This window comes from Arachis ipaensis, chromosome B2, assembly GCF_059453495.1.
Source record: "Arachis ipaensis isolate K30076 ecotype BB chromosome B2, ASM5945349v1, whole genome shotgun sequence".
Taxonomy (NCBI): Eukaryota; Viridiplantae; Streptophyta; class Magnoliopsida; order Fabales; family Fabaceae; genus Arachis; species Arachis ipaensis.
Window position 1 is genome coordinate 93,455,356 of NC_142437.1, and position 15,936 is coordinate 93,471,291.

General features: G+C 39.1%; 1 non-coding gene across 1 annotated transcript; it reads left to right on the plus strand.

Annotated features, from left to right (window-relative positions):
- The first annotated feature begins 11,804 nt into the window (after nucleotides 1-11,804).
- LOC148574872 (small nucleolar RNA R71) lies at nucleotides 11,805-11,912 on the plus strand. The gene has a single exon (XR_015906296.1). It is a non-coding gene; the product is annotated as a small nucleolar RNA R71 (small nucleolar RNA).
- The last annotated feature ends 4,024 nt before the right edge of the window (nucleotides 11,913-15,936 follow it).

Sequence of the window (15,936 nt, forward strand, 5' to 3'; positions counted from 1 at the left end):
TTGGTGAGTGGGTGAAGAAGAGAGAGAGTGGTGGGGTAGGTGGAGATCCTGTGGGGTCCACAGATCCTGAGGTGTCAAGGATATCTCATCCCTGCACCAAGTGGCGTACAAAATGCCCCTTTCTGCCAATCCTGGCGTTAAACGCCAGGCTGCTGCCCATTTCTGGCATTTAACGCCAGCTTTTTGCCCATTCCTGGCGTTAAACGCCAGTTTGGTGCCCTTTTCTGGCATTAAACGCCCAGAATGGTGCCAGACTGGGCGTTTAACGCCCATTCTTCTACCTTTACTGGCGTTTAAATGCCAGTAACTATCTCCTCCAGGGTGTTCTTTTTTTCATTCTGTTTTTAACTTTGTTTTTTCTTTTTCAATTGTTTTTGTGACTTTACATGATCATCAACCTATTGAAAACATAAAATAACAATAGAAAATAGAAATTTAACATAGATAAGTAAAAATTGGGTTGCCTCCCAACAAGCGCTTCTTTAATGTCAATAGCTTGACAGTGGCTCTCATGGAGCCTCACAGATGTTCAAAGCAATGTTGGAACCTCCCAACACCAAACTTAGAGTTTGAATGTGGGGGTTCAACACCAAACTTAAAGTTTGGTTGTGGCCTCCCAACACCAAACTTAGAGTTTGACTATGGGGGCTCTGTTTGACTATGTATTGAGAGAAGCTCTTCATGCTTCCTCTCCATGGTAACAGAGGGATATCCTTGAGCTTTAAACACAAGGGAGTTTTCATTCACTTGAATGATCAATTCTCCTCTGTCAACATCAATCACAGCTTTTGCTGTGGCTAGGAAGGGTCTGCCAAGGATGATGGATTCATCCATACACTTCCCAGTCTCTAGGACTATGAAATCAGCAAGGATGTAATGGTCTTCAACCTTTACCAAGAAGAATTTGAAGTTTGATCCTTTCTTAATAGGCAAGTAACAACTTGAAAGTTTTGAAGTAAATCTTTAATTGAAGCAAGGATTTTTGAAAATGGTAAAAATAAATATAAAATGGAAAGAAATTGATTTTGAAAGAGATATGATTGAAAAGATATGATTTGAAAGAGATTTGATTTTGAAAAATTATGAAAACTTGAAAAAAATGTGAATTAAAAACAAAATCTTCCCTCTAGTGTCATCCTGGCGTTAAACACCAGAATGGGCAAACGCCCAGAATGGTGCCCATTCTGGTGTTTAACGCCCAAATATCTACCTTTTGGGCGTTAAACGCCCTGCCAGGTACCCTAGCTGGCGTTTAAACGCCAGTTTTCCTTCTTCACTGGGCGTTTTGAAAGCCCAGCTTTTTCTGTTTGATTCCTCTGCTGAATGTTCTGAATCTTCAATTCTCTGTATTATTGACTTGAAAAGACACAATTTTGAAAATATTTTTGAATTTTGAATGATGAGAAACAATAAAAATTCAACTAAGATCAAGTAAACAATGTATGCAAGACACCAAACTTAAATGTTTGTATACTAAGGACTATAACAATGTAAAAATGCATATGAAAAACAACAAAACACACTAAACAAGAGAATTTAAAGATCAGAGCAATGAAATCATCAAGAACAACTTGAAGATCAATGAAGAACAATATGTATAAATTCGAAAAATGCAAGAAGAATAAAAACATACAATTGACACCAAACTTAAAAATTGATACTAGACTCAAACAAGAAACATAAAATATTTTTGATTTTTATGATTTTATAAAAATTTTTTGTGATTTTCGAAAATTATATAGAAAAGAAAATAAACAGAATCAAAACTTTTAATAAGAATTCCAGGAATCATGCAATGTTAGTCTAAAGCTTCAGTCTAAAATTAGACATGTTTGGCCAAGCTTCAGCAGGACATTACATTCAATGGCTAAATTGATGAGAATGAATCAGCTTTTGTGATGGTGGGAACATAACCTTGAAACTCTAGAATTCATTCTTAAAAATTCTAAAAAATACCTAATCTAAGCAACAAGATGAACCGTCAGTTGTCCAAACTCGAACAATCCCCGGCAACGGCGCCAAAAACTTGGTGCACGAAATTGTGATCATCAACAATGGCGCCAAAGACTTGGAGCTCTCAAATGTGAATCACACTTTGTCACAATTCCTCACAACTAACCAGCAAGTGCACTGGGTTGTCCAAGTAATAAACCTTACGTGAGTAAGGGTTGATCCCACAGAGATTGTCGGCTTGAAGCAAGCTATGGTCATCTTGTAAATCTCAGTCAGGCGGATTCAAATGGTTATGGAGTTTAAGGTAATGAAAATAAACATAAAATAAAGATAGAGATACTTATGTAATTCATTGGTGGATTTTAGATAAGCGTATGAAGATGTTTTGTTCCCCTTGAACCTCTGCTTTCCTATTGCCTTCTTCCAATCATTCATACTCCTTTCCATGGCAAGCTTTATGTTGGGCATCACCGTTGTCAATGGCTACATCCCGTCCTCTCAGTGAAAATGGTCCTGATGCTCTGTCACAACATCGGCTAATCAGCTGTCGGTTCTCGATCATGTCGGAATAGGATCCATTGATCCTTTTGCGTCTGTCACACGCCCCACAATCGCGAGTTTGAAGCTCGTCACAGTCATCCCTTCTCAGATCCTACTCGGAATACCACAGACAAGGTTTAGACTTTCCGGATCTCGGGAATGGCTGCCATTAATTCTAGCCTATACCACAAAGGTTCCAATCTTAGATTAGAAACCCAAGAGATACACACTCAATTGAAGGTAGAACGTAGGTGGTTGTCAGGCACACGTTCATAGGTGAGATGATGATGAGTGTCACGGATCATCACATTCATCAAGTTGAAGAACAAGTGATATCTTAGTTTTTAAATAAAAATCACTTTTGTGGGATTTACTATGAGTTTGTGTGTTTTTATGTGATTTCAAGTATTTTCTGGCTGAAATTGAGGGACTTGAGCAAAAATCTGATTCAGAGGCTGAAAAAGGACTGCAGATCCTGTTGGATTCTGACCTTCCTGCACTCAAAGTGGATTTTCTGGAGCTAAAAAAGCCCAATTGGTGCGCTCTTAATTGCGTTGGAAAGTAGACATCCTGGGCTTTCCAGCAATATATAATAGTCCATACTTTACCCGAGATTTGATGGCCCAAACAGGCGTTCTAATTCAGCTCAAGAATTCTGGCGTTTAACTCCAGAACTGGCACAAAAGCTGGAGTTAAACGCCCAAACTGGCATAAAAACTGGCGTTTAACTCCAGGAAATGTCTCTACACATGAAAGCTTCAATGCTCAGCCCAAGCACACACCAAGTGGGCTCCGGAAGTGGATTTTTACAATAAACACCCTAGCTTACTCATTTTCTGTAACCCTAGGTCACTAGTTTACTATAAATACTACTTTCAGTGATTCATCTTGTACCTCATGACACTTTACACGTTTCTTATTGTATTCTCCACGGCATGAGTCTCTAAACCCCATTGTTGGGGGTGAGGAGCTCTGCTGTTCTTCATGAATTAATGCAATTACTACTGTTTTTCATTCTATCATGCTTGCTTCTATTCTAAGATATTCATTCGCACTTCAACCTGATGAATGTGATGATCCGTGACAATCATCATCATTCTCACCTATGAACGCGTGCCTGACAACCACCTCCGTTCTACCTTAGATTGAATGCATATCTCTTAGCCTCATGATTCAAATCAGAGTCTTCGTGGTATAAGCTAGAATCATTGGCGGTCATTCCTAAGATCCGAAACGTCTAAACCTTGTCTGTGGTATTCTGAGTAGGATCTGGGAAGGGATGACTGTGACGAGCTTCAAACTCGCGAGTGTTGGGCGTAGTGACAGACGCAAAAGGATCAATGGATCCTATTCCAACATGATCGAGAACCAACAGATGATTAGCCGTGCGGTGACAGCGCATTTGGAACATTTTCATTGAGAGGACGGGATGTAGCCATTGACAACGGTGATGCCCAACATAAAGCTTGCCATGGAAGGAGTGTTGCGTGCATGAAGAAGAAGACAGTAGGAAAGCAGAGGTTCAGAAGACAAAGCATCTCCAAAGCCTCAACCTGTTCTTCATTACTGCATAACAAGTATTTATTTCATGTTCTTTTACTTTTTACAATTAAATCTGAGAATTATTGATATCCTGACTAAGAGTTACAAGATAACCATAGCTTGCTTCAAGCTGACAATCTCCGTGGGATCAACCCTTACTCACGTAAGGTATTACTTGGACGACCCAGTGCACTTGCTGGTTAGTTGTGCGGAGTTGCAAAAGTGTGATTGTAATTTCGTGCACAAAGTTTTTGGCGCCGTTGCCGGGGATTGTTCGAGTTTGGACAACTGACGGTTTATCTTGTTGCTTAGATTAGGACTAATTTATTTTTGTTGGTTTAGAGTCTTTTATTTGAGTTTAGTTTCATATTTTAAGTTTGGTGTCAATTGCATGCTTTTACTTCCTTTTATTTTTCGAAATTTGCATGTGTTTAGTACTTTCTTGATTTTTTTTTAAAATTTTAAGTTTGGTGTCTTCTTGTTGTTTTTCTTTAAAATTTTCGAAAATTTGTGTTTGGTTTTCTAAAAATTTTAAGTTTGGTGTTCCTTGTGCTTTTATTTACTTAAATTTTTTTTTCAAAAATTTGTTCTTGGTGTTCATCTTGATTTTCAAAGTGTTCTTGGTGTTCGTCTTGACATTCAAAATTTTCTTGTTTGTTTTCATTGTTTTGATTTAAAATTTCTAAGTTTAGAGTCATTTTGTTGTTTTTCTCTTTCCTCATTAAAATTCAAAAATCAAAAAAATATTTTTTCCTTATTTTACTCATTATTGTTGAAATTTTGCATTAATTTAGTCAAAGATTTTCAAAATCATATCTTTTTTTTTTGTCAAGTCAATATTCTAATTTCAAAAATTGATCTTTTCATATCATTTTCAAAATAATTTTCAATCATATCTTTTTAATTACTAATTTCAAAATCTTTTTAATTGATTAATTAATTTAGTTTTCAATTTGCTTTTATTTTCTTTTTGTTTCGAAATTTTATTTTATTTTCCATTTATTTTACCTATTATTTTCAGTTACTTTTTAAAAAAAAAATAAATAATAATTCATATCAATTCCCTTTTCTCCATCATGGACATAAGTGGAAGTGAACAGTCCAGAAGGACTCTGGGGTCATATGCTAACCCCATTACAGCTGCATATGGGAGTAGCATCTGTATACCTCCCATCAAATCAAGCAGCTTTGAGCTAAACCCTCAGCTCATTATCATGGTGCAGCAAAATTGCTAGTATTCCGGTCTCCCACAGGAAGAACCTACTGAGTTTCTGGCACAGTTCTTACAAATTGCTGACACAGTACGTGATAAAGAAGTGGATCAGGATGTCTACAGATTATTATTGTTTCCATTTGCTGTAAAAGATCAAGCTAAGAGGTGGTTAAATAACCAACCCATATCAAGCATAAAAACATGGAGGCAATTAACAAACAAATTCCTGAATCAATTTTACCCTCCAAGAAGGATGACACAGCTAAGACTGGACATCCAAGGCTTTAAACAAGAAGATCATGAATCCCTTTATAATGCTTGGGAGAGGTACAGAGGGATGCTGAGAAAATGCCCTTCTGAAATGTTTTCAGAGTGGGTACAGTTAGACATCTTTTACTATGGGCTTACAGAAAAAGCTCAGATGTCCCTAGACCACTCAGCTGGTGGATCTATACACATGAGAAAAACAATTGAAGAGGCTCAAGAACTCATAGATACAGTTGCTAGAAATCAACATCTGTACTCAAAGAGTGAGTCCTCCATAAAAAAAGAGGCTATGGCAGTAACTATTAATCCCAATCCTAAAGAACAGATTGTGGAACTTAATCAACAATTACTCCTTATGACAAAACAATTAGCAGAATTCAAAGAGATGCTCCAAGACACTAAAAATGCTAATAAGAATATAGAAGCACAATTGAATCAGACAAGACAGTAGCTATCTAAACAGATAACAGAAGAATTCCAAGCTGTCCAACTAAGGAGCGGGAAGACATTGAATAACTCAGCTCAAAGTAGCAAAAAGTCAAGAAGGGAACAAATGACAGAGAATGACTAAACCACTACCCAAAATCCCTCTGAGGACATCAAGAGCCCAGAGAGGAATAACTATGGCATTCAAACGCCAAAAAAGGGGAAAAGTTGGCGTTAAACGCCTATTCCTTGTCCAGTTCTGGCGTTCAAACGCCAGAAAAGGGTGGGAAGCTGGCGTTAAACGCCCATCCAGCACCCAATCCTGGCGATCAAACGCCAATGAGGGATCAGACACCTGCAAGCGCTGATAGTAACCCCTCTAAGAAGGCTTCTCCAACCACTCCTGTAGGGAATAAACCTGCAGCAACTAAGGTTGAAGAATATAAAGCCAAGATGCCTTATCCTCAGAAACTCCGCCAAGAAGAATAGGATAAACAATTTGCCCACTTTGCAGACTATCTCAGGACTCTTGAAATAAAGATTCCATTTGCATAGGCACTTGAGCAAATACCCTCTTATGCAAAGTTCATGAAAGAGATCTTAAGTCATAAGAAGGATTGGAGAGAAACTGAAAAAGTGTTTCTCACTGAAGAATGCAGTGCAGTCATTCTGAAAAGCTTACCAGAGAAGCTTCAAGATGCAGGAAGCTTTATGATACCATGCACATTAGAGGGTGCCTGTACCAAGACAGCCCTATGTGACCTTGGAGCAAGTATCAATCTAATACCTGCATCCAATATCAGAAAGCTTGGGTTGACTGAAGAAGTCAAAACAACCCGGATATGTCTTCAACTTACTGATGGCTCCATTAAATATCCATCAGGCATCATTGAAGACATGATTGTCAAGGTTGGGCCATTTGCCTTTCCCACTGACTTTGTAGTGCTGGAAATGGAGGAGCACAAGAGTGCAACTCTCATTCTAGGAAGACCTTTCCTAGCAACTGGACGAACTCTTATTGATGTACAAAAAGGGGAAGTGACCCTGAGAGTCAATGAAGATGAGTTCAAGTTAAATGCTGTCAAAGCTATGCAGCATCCAGACACATCAAATGACTGCATGAGCACTGATATTATTGACTCTTTAGTGGAAGAGACCAATATGACTGAGAGTCTTGAATCAGAGCTAGAAGAGATCTTTAAAGATGTTCAGCCTGATCTGGAGGAATCAGAGAAAATAAAAGTACCTCTGAAAATCCCTCAGGAAGAGGAGAAACCTCCTAAACCTGAGCTCAAACCACTACCACCATCCCTGAAATACATATTTTTGGGAGAGGGTGACACTTTTCCAGTAATCATAAGCTTTGCTTTAAATCCACAGGAAGAGAAAGCACTAATTCAAGTGCTAAGGACACACAAGACAGCTCTTGGATGGTCCATAAGTGACCTTAAGGGCATTAGCCCAGCAAGATGTATGCACAAGATCCTATTACATCCCTGCTGATTTCATAATCCTAGAAACTGGGAAGTGTATGGATGAATCCATCATCCTTGGCAGACCCTTCCTAGCCACAGCAAAAGTTGTGATTGATGTTGATAGAGGAGAATTGATCATTCAAGTGAATGAAGACTCCCTTGTGTCTAAAGCTCAAGGATATCCCTCTGTCACCATGGAGAGGAAGCATGAAGAGCTTCTCTCAATACAGAGTCAAACAGAGCCCCCACAGTCAAACTCTAAGTTTGGTGTTAGAAGGCCACAACCAAACTTTAAGTTTGGTGTTGAACCCCCACATTCAAACTCTAAGTTTGGTGTTGGGAGGTTCCAACATTGCTCTGAACATCTGTGAGGCTCCATGAGAGCCACTGTCAAGCTATTGACATTAAAGAAGCGCTTGTTGGGAGGCAACCCAATCTTTAATTATCTATGTTAAATTTCTATTTTCTTTTGTTATTTTATATTTTCTGTAGGTTGATGATCATGTGAAGTCAGAAAAACAATTGAAAAAACAAAAACAAAGTGAAAAACAGAATGAAAAATAGAACACCTTGGAGGAGACAGTTACTGGCGTTTGAACGCCAGTAAAGGTAGCAGAATGGGCGTTAAACGCCCAGTCTGGCACCATTCTGGGCGTTTAACGCCAGAAATGGGCACCAGACTGGCGTTTAACGCCAGGAATGGGCAAGAAACTGGTGTTAAATGCCAGAAATGGGCAGCAGCCTAGCGTTTAACGCCAGGATTGGCAGAAAGGAGCGTTTTGCACGCCACTTAGTACAGGGATGAGACATCCTTGACACCTCAGGATCTGTGGACCCCACAGGATTCCCACCTACCCCACCACTCTCTTTCTTCTTCACCCATTCACCAATCACCTCAATACCTCTTCCCCAAAAACCCCTCACCTATCAAATCCCACCATTCTCTTCACCACTCACATCCATCCTTAATAAAACCCCACCTACCTCACCAATCAAATTCAAACCACTTTCCCTCCCAAACCCACCCTCTATAGCCGAACCATACACACCCCTCTCACTCCTATATAAACTCATCTTCACTCCTTCATTTTCACGCAACCTAAACACCACTTCTCCCCCTTGGCCAAAACACAAAGCCCACTTCATCTCCTCTATTTCTTCTTCATCTACTCTCTTCTTTCTTCTTTTACTCGAGGACGAGCAACCTTCTAAGTTTGGTGTGGTAAAATCTAAAGCTTTTTGTTTTTCCATAACCATTTATGGCACCAAATGCCGGAGAAACCTCTAGAAAGAGGAAAGGGAAGGCAAAAGCTTCCACCTCCGAATCATGGGAGATGGAGAGATTCCTCTCAAGGGTGCATCAAGACCACTTATATGAAGTTGTGGCCAAGAAGAAGGTGATCATCGAGGTCCCTTTTAAGCTCAAAAATGGCGAATATCCGGAGATCCGACATGAGATCCGAAGAAGAGGTTGGGAAGTTCTCACCAACCCCATTCAACAAGTCGGAATCTTAATGGTTCAAGAGTTCTATGCCAATGCATGGATCACCAAGAACCATGATCAAAGTGTGAATCCAGACCCCAAGAATTGGCTTACAATGGTCCCAGGAAAATACTTGGAGTTTAGTCCAGAAAATGTAAGGTTGGCATTCAACTTGCCCATGATGCAAGGAGATGCACACCCCTACACTAGAAGGGTCAACTTTGATCAAAGGTTGGACCAAGTACTCATGGACATATGTGAAGAGGGCGCTCAATGGAAGAGAGATTCAAGAGGGAAGCCGGTTCAACTAAGAAGGCATGACCTCAAGCCCGTGGCTAGGGGATGGTTGGAGTTCATCCAACGCTCAATCATTCCCACTAGCAACCGGTCCAAAGCTACTATAGACCGGGCTATCATGATACATAGCATCATGATTGGAGAGGAAGTGAAAGTTCATGAGGTTATATCCCAAGAACTCTACAAGGTGGCGGAAAAGTCCTCTCCTTTGGCAAGGTTAGCCTTTCCTCATCTCATTTATCACCTTTGTAATTCAGTTGGAATTGACATAGAGGGAGACATTCTCATTGATGAGGACAAGCCCATCACTAAGAAAAGGATGGAGCAAACAAGAGAACCTCATCAAGAGCATAAGGAAATTTCTCATCATGAAATCCCTGAGATGCCTCAAGGGATGCATCTTCCTCCATAAAACTATTGGGAGCAAATCAACATCTCCCTAGGAGAATTAAGTTCCAACATGGGACAACTAAGGGTGGAGCACCAAGAGAAATCCATCCTCCTCCATGAAATTAGAGAAGATCAAAGAACCATGAGAGAGGAGCAACAAAGGCAAGGAAGAGACATTGAGGAGATCAAGCACTCCATAAGATCTTCAAAGGATAAAGTGAGATGCCAAAACTGTTCAGAAGCAAAAAGCTAAAAGCCCCGCACATCTAATTAATACTGATCTTCATAGATATTTTTGGAATTCATTGTACATTCTCTTCTTTTTATCCTATTTGATTTTCAGTTGCTTGGGGACCAGCAACAATTTAAGTTTGGTGTTGTGATGAGCGGATAATTTTTACGCTTTTTGGCATTGTTTTTAGTATGTTTTTAGTATATTTTAATTAGTTTTTATTATATTTTTATTAGTTTTTATTTAAAAATCACTCTTCTAGACTTTACTATGAGTTTGTGTGTTTTTCTGTGATTTCAGGTATTTTCTGGCTGAAATTGAGGGACCTGAGCAAAAATCTGATTCAGAGGCTGAAAAAGGACTGCAGATGCTGTTGGATTCTGACCTCCCTGCACTCAAAGTGGATTTTCTGGAGCTACAGAAGCCCAATTGGCGCGCTTTTAATTGCGTTAAACAGTAGACATCCTGGGCTTTCCAGCAATATATAATAGTCTATACTTTTCCAGAGATTTGATGGCCCAAACAGGCGTTCCAAGTCAGCTCAAGAATTCTGGCGTTTAACTCCAAAACTGGCACAAAAGCTGGAGTTAAACACCCAAACTGGCACAAAAGCTGGCGTTTAACTCCAAGAAAAGTCTCTACACATGAAAGCTTCAATTCTCAACACAAGCACACACCAAGTGGGCCCGGAAGAAGATTTCTGCATTAATTACTGATTTCTGTAACCCTAGGCTACTAGTTCTCTATAAATAGGACCTGTTGCTATCGTATTTTCATCTTGAAATTATCTTTTGTTCATCTTTGGACGTGTAGTTCTTAGATCATGGATGCTAGCCTCACGGCCATGCCTAGACCTTGTTCTTATGTATTTTCAATGGTGGAGTTTCTACACACCATAGATTAAGGTGTGGAGCTCTGCTGTTCCTCATGAATTAATGCAATTACTACTATTTTTCTATTCAATTCACGCCTACTTCTTCTCTAAGATATCACTTGTTCTTCAAGTTGATGAATGTGATGATCCGTGACACTCATCATCATTCTCACCTATGAATGAGTGCCTGACAACCACCTCCGTTCTACCTTCGATTGAGTGTGTATCTCTTGGGTTTCTAATCTAAGATTGGAACCTTCGTGGTATAGGCTAGAATTAATGGCAGCCATTCCTGAGATCTGGAAAGTCTAAACCTTGTCTGTGGTATTCCGAGTAGGATCTGGGAAGGGATGACTATGACGAGCTTCAAACTCGCGATTGTGGGGCGTGTGATAGACGCAAAAAGGATCAATGGATCCTATTCCGACATGATCGAGAACCGACAGCTGATTAGCTGATGTTGTGACAGAGCATCAGGACCATTTCCACTGAGAGGATGGGATGTAGCCATTGACAACGGTGATGCCCAACATAAAGCTTGCCATGGAAAGGAGTTGTGATGAGCGGATAATTTATACGCTTTTTGGCATTGTTTTTAGTATGTTTTTAGTACATTTTAGTTAGTTTTTATTATGTTTTTATTAGTTTTTAAATAAAAATCACTTTTTTGGGCTTTACTATGAGTTTGTGTGTTTTTCTGGGATTTCAGGTATTTTCTGGCTGAAATTGAGGGACCTGAGCAAAAATCTGATTCAGAGGCTGAAAAAGGACTACAGTTGCTGTTGGATTCTGACCTCCCTGCACTCAAAGTAGCTTTTCTGGAGCTACAGAAGCCCAATTAGCGCGCTCTCAATTGCGTTGGAAAGTAGACATCTTAGGCTTTCCAGCAATATATAATAGTCCATACTTTGCCTGAGATTTGATGGCTCAAACAGGCGTTCCAAGTCATCTCAAGAATTCAGGCGTTTAACTCCAAAACTGGCACAAAAGCTGGAGTTAAACGCCTAAACTGGCACAAAAGCTGGCGTTTAACTCCAAGAAAAGTCTATACACATGGAAGTGGATAGTTCAGACAGACCATCATAGAAGATTCCTATGATGCTCCATTTTGAAAGCATGTCAGAAGGGCACCTTCTGATCAATTGCTTGTATCTCTCCCAAGCTTCATAGAGGGACTCACCATCCTTCTGTCTAAAGGTTTAGACTTCCACTCTAAGCTTACTCAATTTTTGAGGTGGAAAGAACTTTGCCAAGAAGGCATTAACTAGCTTTTCCCAAGAGTTCAGGCTTTCCTTAGGTTGTGAATCCAACCATGTTCTAGCTCTGTCTCTTACAGCAAAAGGAAAGAGCATAAGTCTGTAGACTTCAGGGTCAACCCCATTGGTCTTGGCAGTGTCACAGATTTGCAAGAACTCAGCTAAGAACTAATGAGGATCTTCCAATAGAAATCCATGAAACTTGCAATTCTATTGCATTAGAGAAACTAATTGAGGTTTAAGCTCAAAGTTGTTTGCTCCAATGGCAAGGATTGAGATGCTTCTCCCATAGAAATCAGGAGTAGGTGCAGTAAAGTCACCAAGCACCTTCCTTGCATTGTTGGCATTGTTGTTATCGGCTGCCATGGTTTCTTCTTCTTTGAAGAGCTCTGTTAGGCCCTCTAAAGAGAATTGTTCTTTAGCTTCTCTTAGCTTTCTCTTCAAGGTCCTTTCAGGTTCAGGATCAGCTTGAACAATTATGTCTTTATCTTTGTTCTTGCTCATATGAAAGAGAAGATAACAAGAAAGTAGGGAATCCTCTATGTCACAGTATAGAGATTCATTGAGGTGTCAGAGGAAAAGAAGACTAGAAGGAGGAGGTAGATGGAGGATAATTCGAACATATAAAGAAAGAGGGAGTTCGAATTGTACCTTGAGGAGGAGTCTTAGTCCCTTAAATAGAAGGATGTGAGAAGAGGGGAAGAATTTTCGAAAATTAATTAAAAGATTTTAAAAAGAAATTTGAAAATTTGATTGAGAATTTCAAAAACTAAGATTGGGAAAGAAATAAAGTGATTTTTGAAAAAGATTTTGAAATTAGAAAAAGATATGATTGAAAAAAATTAATTTTGAAAAAGATGTGATTGAAAAGATATGTTTAAAAAGAGATGATTGAAAATCAATTTAGAAAAAGAAGAATTTTTTTTTTAAATTAAAGTTGATTACTTGACTATCAAGAAATTAAAAGATATGATTTTAAAATTTAAAGTTTGATCCTTTCTTAATAGGCAAGTAACAACTTGAAAGTTTTGAAGTAAATCTTTAATTGAAGCAAGGATTTTTGAAAATGGTAAAAATAAATATAAAATGGAAAGAAATTGATTTTGAAAGAGATATGATTGAAAAGATATGATTTGAAAAAGATTTGATTTTGAAAAAACATAAAAACTTGAAAAAAATGTGAATTAAAAACAAAATCTTCCCTCTTGTGTCATCCTGGCGTTAAACGCCCAGAATGGTGACCATTCTGGCATTTAACGCCCAAAACTCTACCTTTTTGGGCGTTAAACACCCAGCCAGGTACCCTGGTTGGCATTTAAACGCCAGTTTTCCTTCTTCACTGGGCGTTTTGAACGCCCAGCTTTTTCTGTTTGATTCCTCTGCTGAATGTTCTGAATCTTCAATTCTCTGTATTATTGACTTGAAAAGACATAGTTTAAAAATATTTTTTTGAATTTTTGATGATGAGAAACAATCAAAATACAACTAATCTTAGGAAACTCAAATCAAATAATGCATGCAGGATACCAAACTTAAAAATTTTCATATAAGAGGCACTAACAAATTGAGAATGCATATGAGAAACAATAAAACACACAAAACAAGAGAATTTAAAGATCAGAGCAATGAAATCATCAAGAACAACTTGAAGATCAATGAAGAACAATATGTATAAATTCGAAAAATGCAAGAAGAAGAAAGTCATGCAATTGACACCAAACTTAAAAATTGATACTAGACTCAAACAAAAAACATAAAATATTTTTGGTTTTTATAGTTTTATAAATTTTTTTGTGATTTTCGAAACTTATATGGAAGAGAAAATAAAGAGATTCAAAAATTTTAATAAGAATTCCAGGAATCATGCAATGTTAGTCTAAAGCTTCAGTCTAAAAAGATTAGACATGTTTGGCCAAACTTCAGCAGGACATTACATTCAACAGCTAAATTGATGAGAATCAATCAGCTTTTGTGATGATAAGAACATCACCTTGAAACTCTAGAAATCATTCTTAAAAGTTCTGAAAAGTACCTAATCTAAGCAACAAGATGAACCGTCAGTTGGCCAAACTCGAACAATCCTCGGCAACAGTGCCAAAAACTTGGTGCACGAAATTGTGATCATCAACAATGGCGCCAAAGACTTGGAGCTCTCAAATGTGAATCACACTTTGTCACAATTCCGCACAACTAACCAGCAAGTGCACTGGGTCGTCCAAGTAATAAACCTTACGTGAGTAAGGGTCGATCCCACGGAGATTGTCGGCTTGAAGCAAGCTATGGTCATCTTGTAAATCTCAGTCAGGCAGATTCAAATGGTTATGGAGTTTAAGGTAACGAAAATAAACATAAAATAAAGATAGAGATACTTATGTAATTCATTGGTGGATTTCAGATAAGCGTATGAAGATGCTTTGTTCCCCTTGAACCTCTGCTTTCCTATTGCCTTCTTCCAATCATTCATACTCCTTTCCATGGCAAGCTTTATGTTGGGCACCACCATTGTCAATGGCTACATCCCGTTCTCTCAAAGAAAATGGTCCTGATGCTCTGTCACAACATCGGCTAATCAGCTGTCGGTTCTCGATCATGTCGGAATAGGATCCATTGATCCTTTTGCATCTGTCACATGCCCCACAATCGCGAGTTTGAAGCTCGTCACAGTCATCCCTTCCCAGATCCTACTCGGAATACCACAGACAAGGTTTAGACTTTCCGGATCTCAAGAATGGCTGCCATTAATTCTAGCCTATACCATGAAGGTTCCAATCTTAGATTAGAAACCCAAGAGATACATACTCAATCGAAGGTAGAACGGAGGTGGTTGTCAGGCACACGTTCATAGGTGAGAATGATGATGAGTGTCACGGATCATCACATTCATCAAGTTGAAGAACAAGTTGGGCCATTTGCCTTTCCCACTAACTTTGTAGTGCTAGAAATGGAGGAGCATAAGAGTGCAACTCTGATTCTAGGAAGACCTTTCCTAGCAACTGGATGAACTCTCATTGATGTCCAAAAAGGGGAAGTGACCCTGAGAGTCAATGAGAATGAGTTCAAGTTAAATGTTGTCAAAGCTATGCAGCATCCAGACACGTCAAATGACTGCATGAGCGTTGATATTATTGACTCCCTGGTGGAAGAGGTCAATATGACTGAAAGTCTTGAATCAGAGCTAGAGGACATCTTTAAAGATGTTCAGCCTGATCTGGAGGAACCAGAGGAAATAAAAGAACATCTGAAAATCCCTCAGGAAGAGGAGAAACCTCCTAAACCAGAGCTCAAACCACTACCACCATCCCTAAAATATGCATTTCTGGGAGAGGGTGACACTTTTCCAGTGATCATAAGCTTTGCTTTAAATCCACAGGAAGAGAAAGCACTAATTCAAGTGCTAAGGACACACAAGACAGCTCTTGGGTGGTCCATAAGTGACCTTAAGGGTATTAGCCCAGCAAGATGCATGCACAAGATCCTATTGGAGGATGATGCTAAGCCAGTGGTTCAACCACAAAGGCGGCTAAATCCAGCCATGAAAGAAGTGGTGCAGAAAGAGGTCACTAAGTTACTAGAGACTGGGATTATTTATCCTATTTCTGATAGCCCCTGGGTGAGCCTTGTCCACGTTGTCCCCAAGAAGGGAGGCATGACAGTGGTTCATAATGAAAAGAATGAACTGGTTCCTACAAGAACAGTTACAGGGTGGCGTATGTGTATTGACTACAGAAATCTCAATACAGCCACCCGAAAGGATCACTTTCCTTTACCATTCATAGACCAGATGCTAGAGCGACTAGCAGGTCATGAATATTACTGCTTTTTGAATGGCTATTCAGGTTACAACCAAATTATAGTGGATCCTCAGGACCAAGAGAAAACAGCACTCACATGTCCTTTTGGAGTATTTGCCTACAGAAGGATGCCCTTTGGTCTATGCAATGCACCTGCAACCTTTTAGAGATGCATGCTCTCTATCTTCTCTGATATG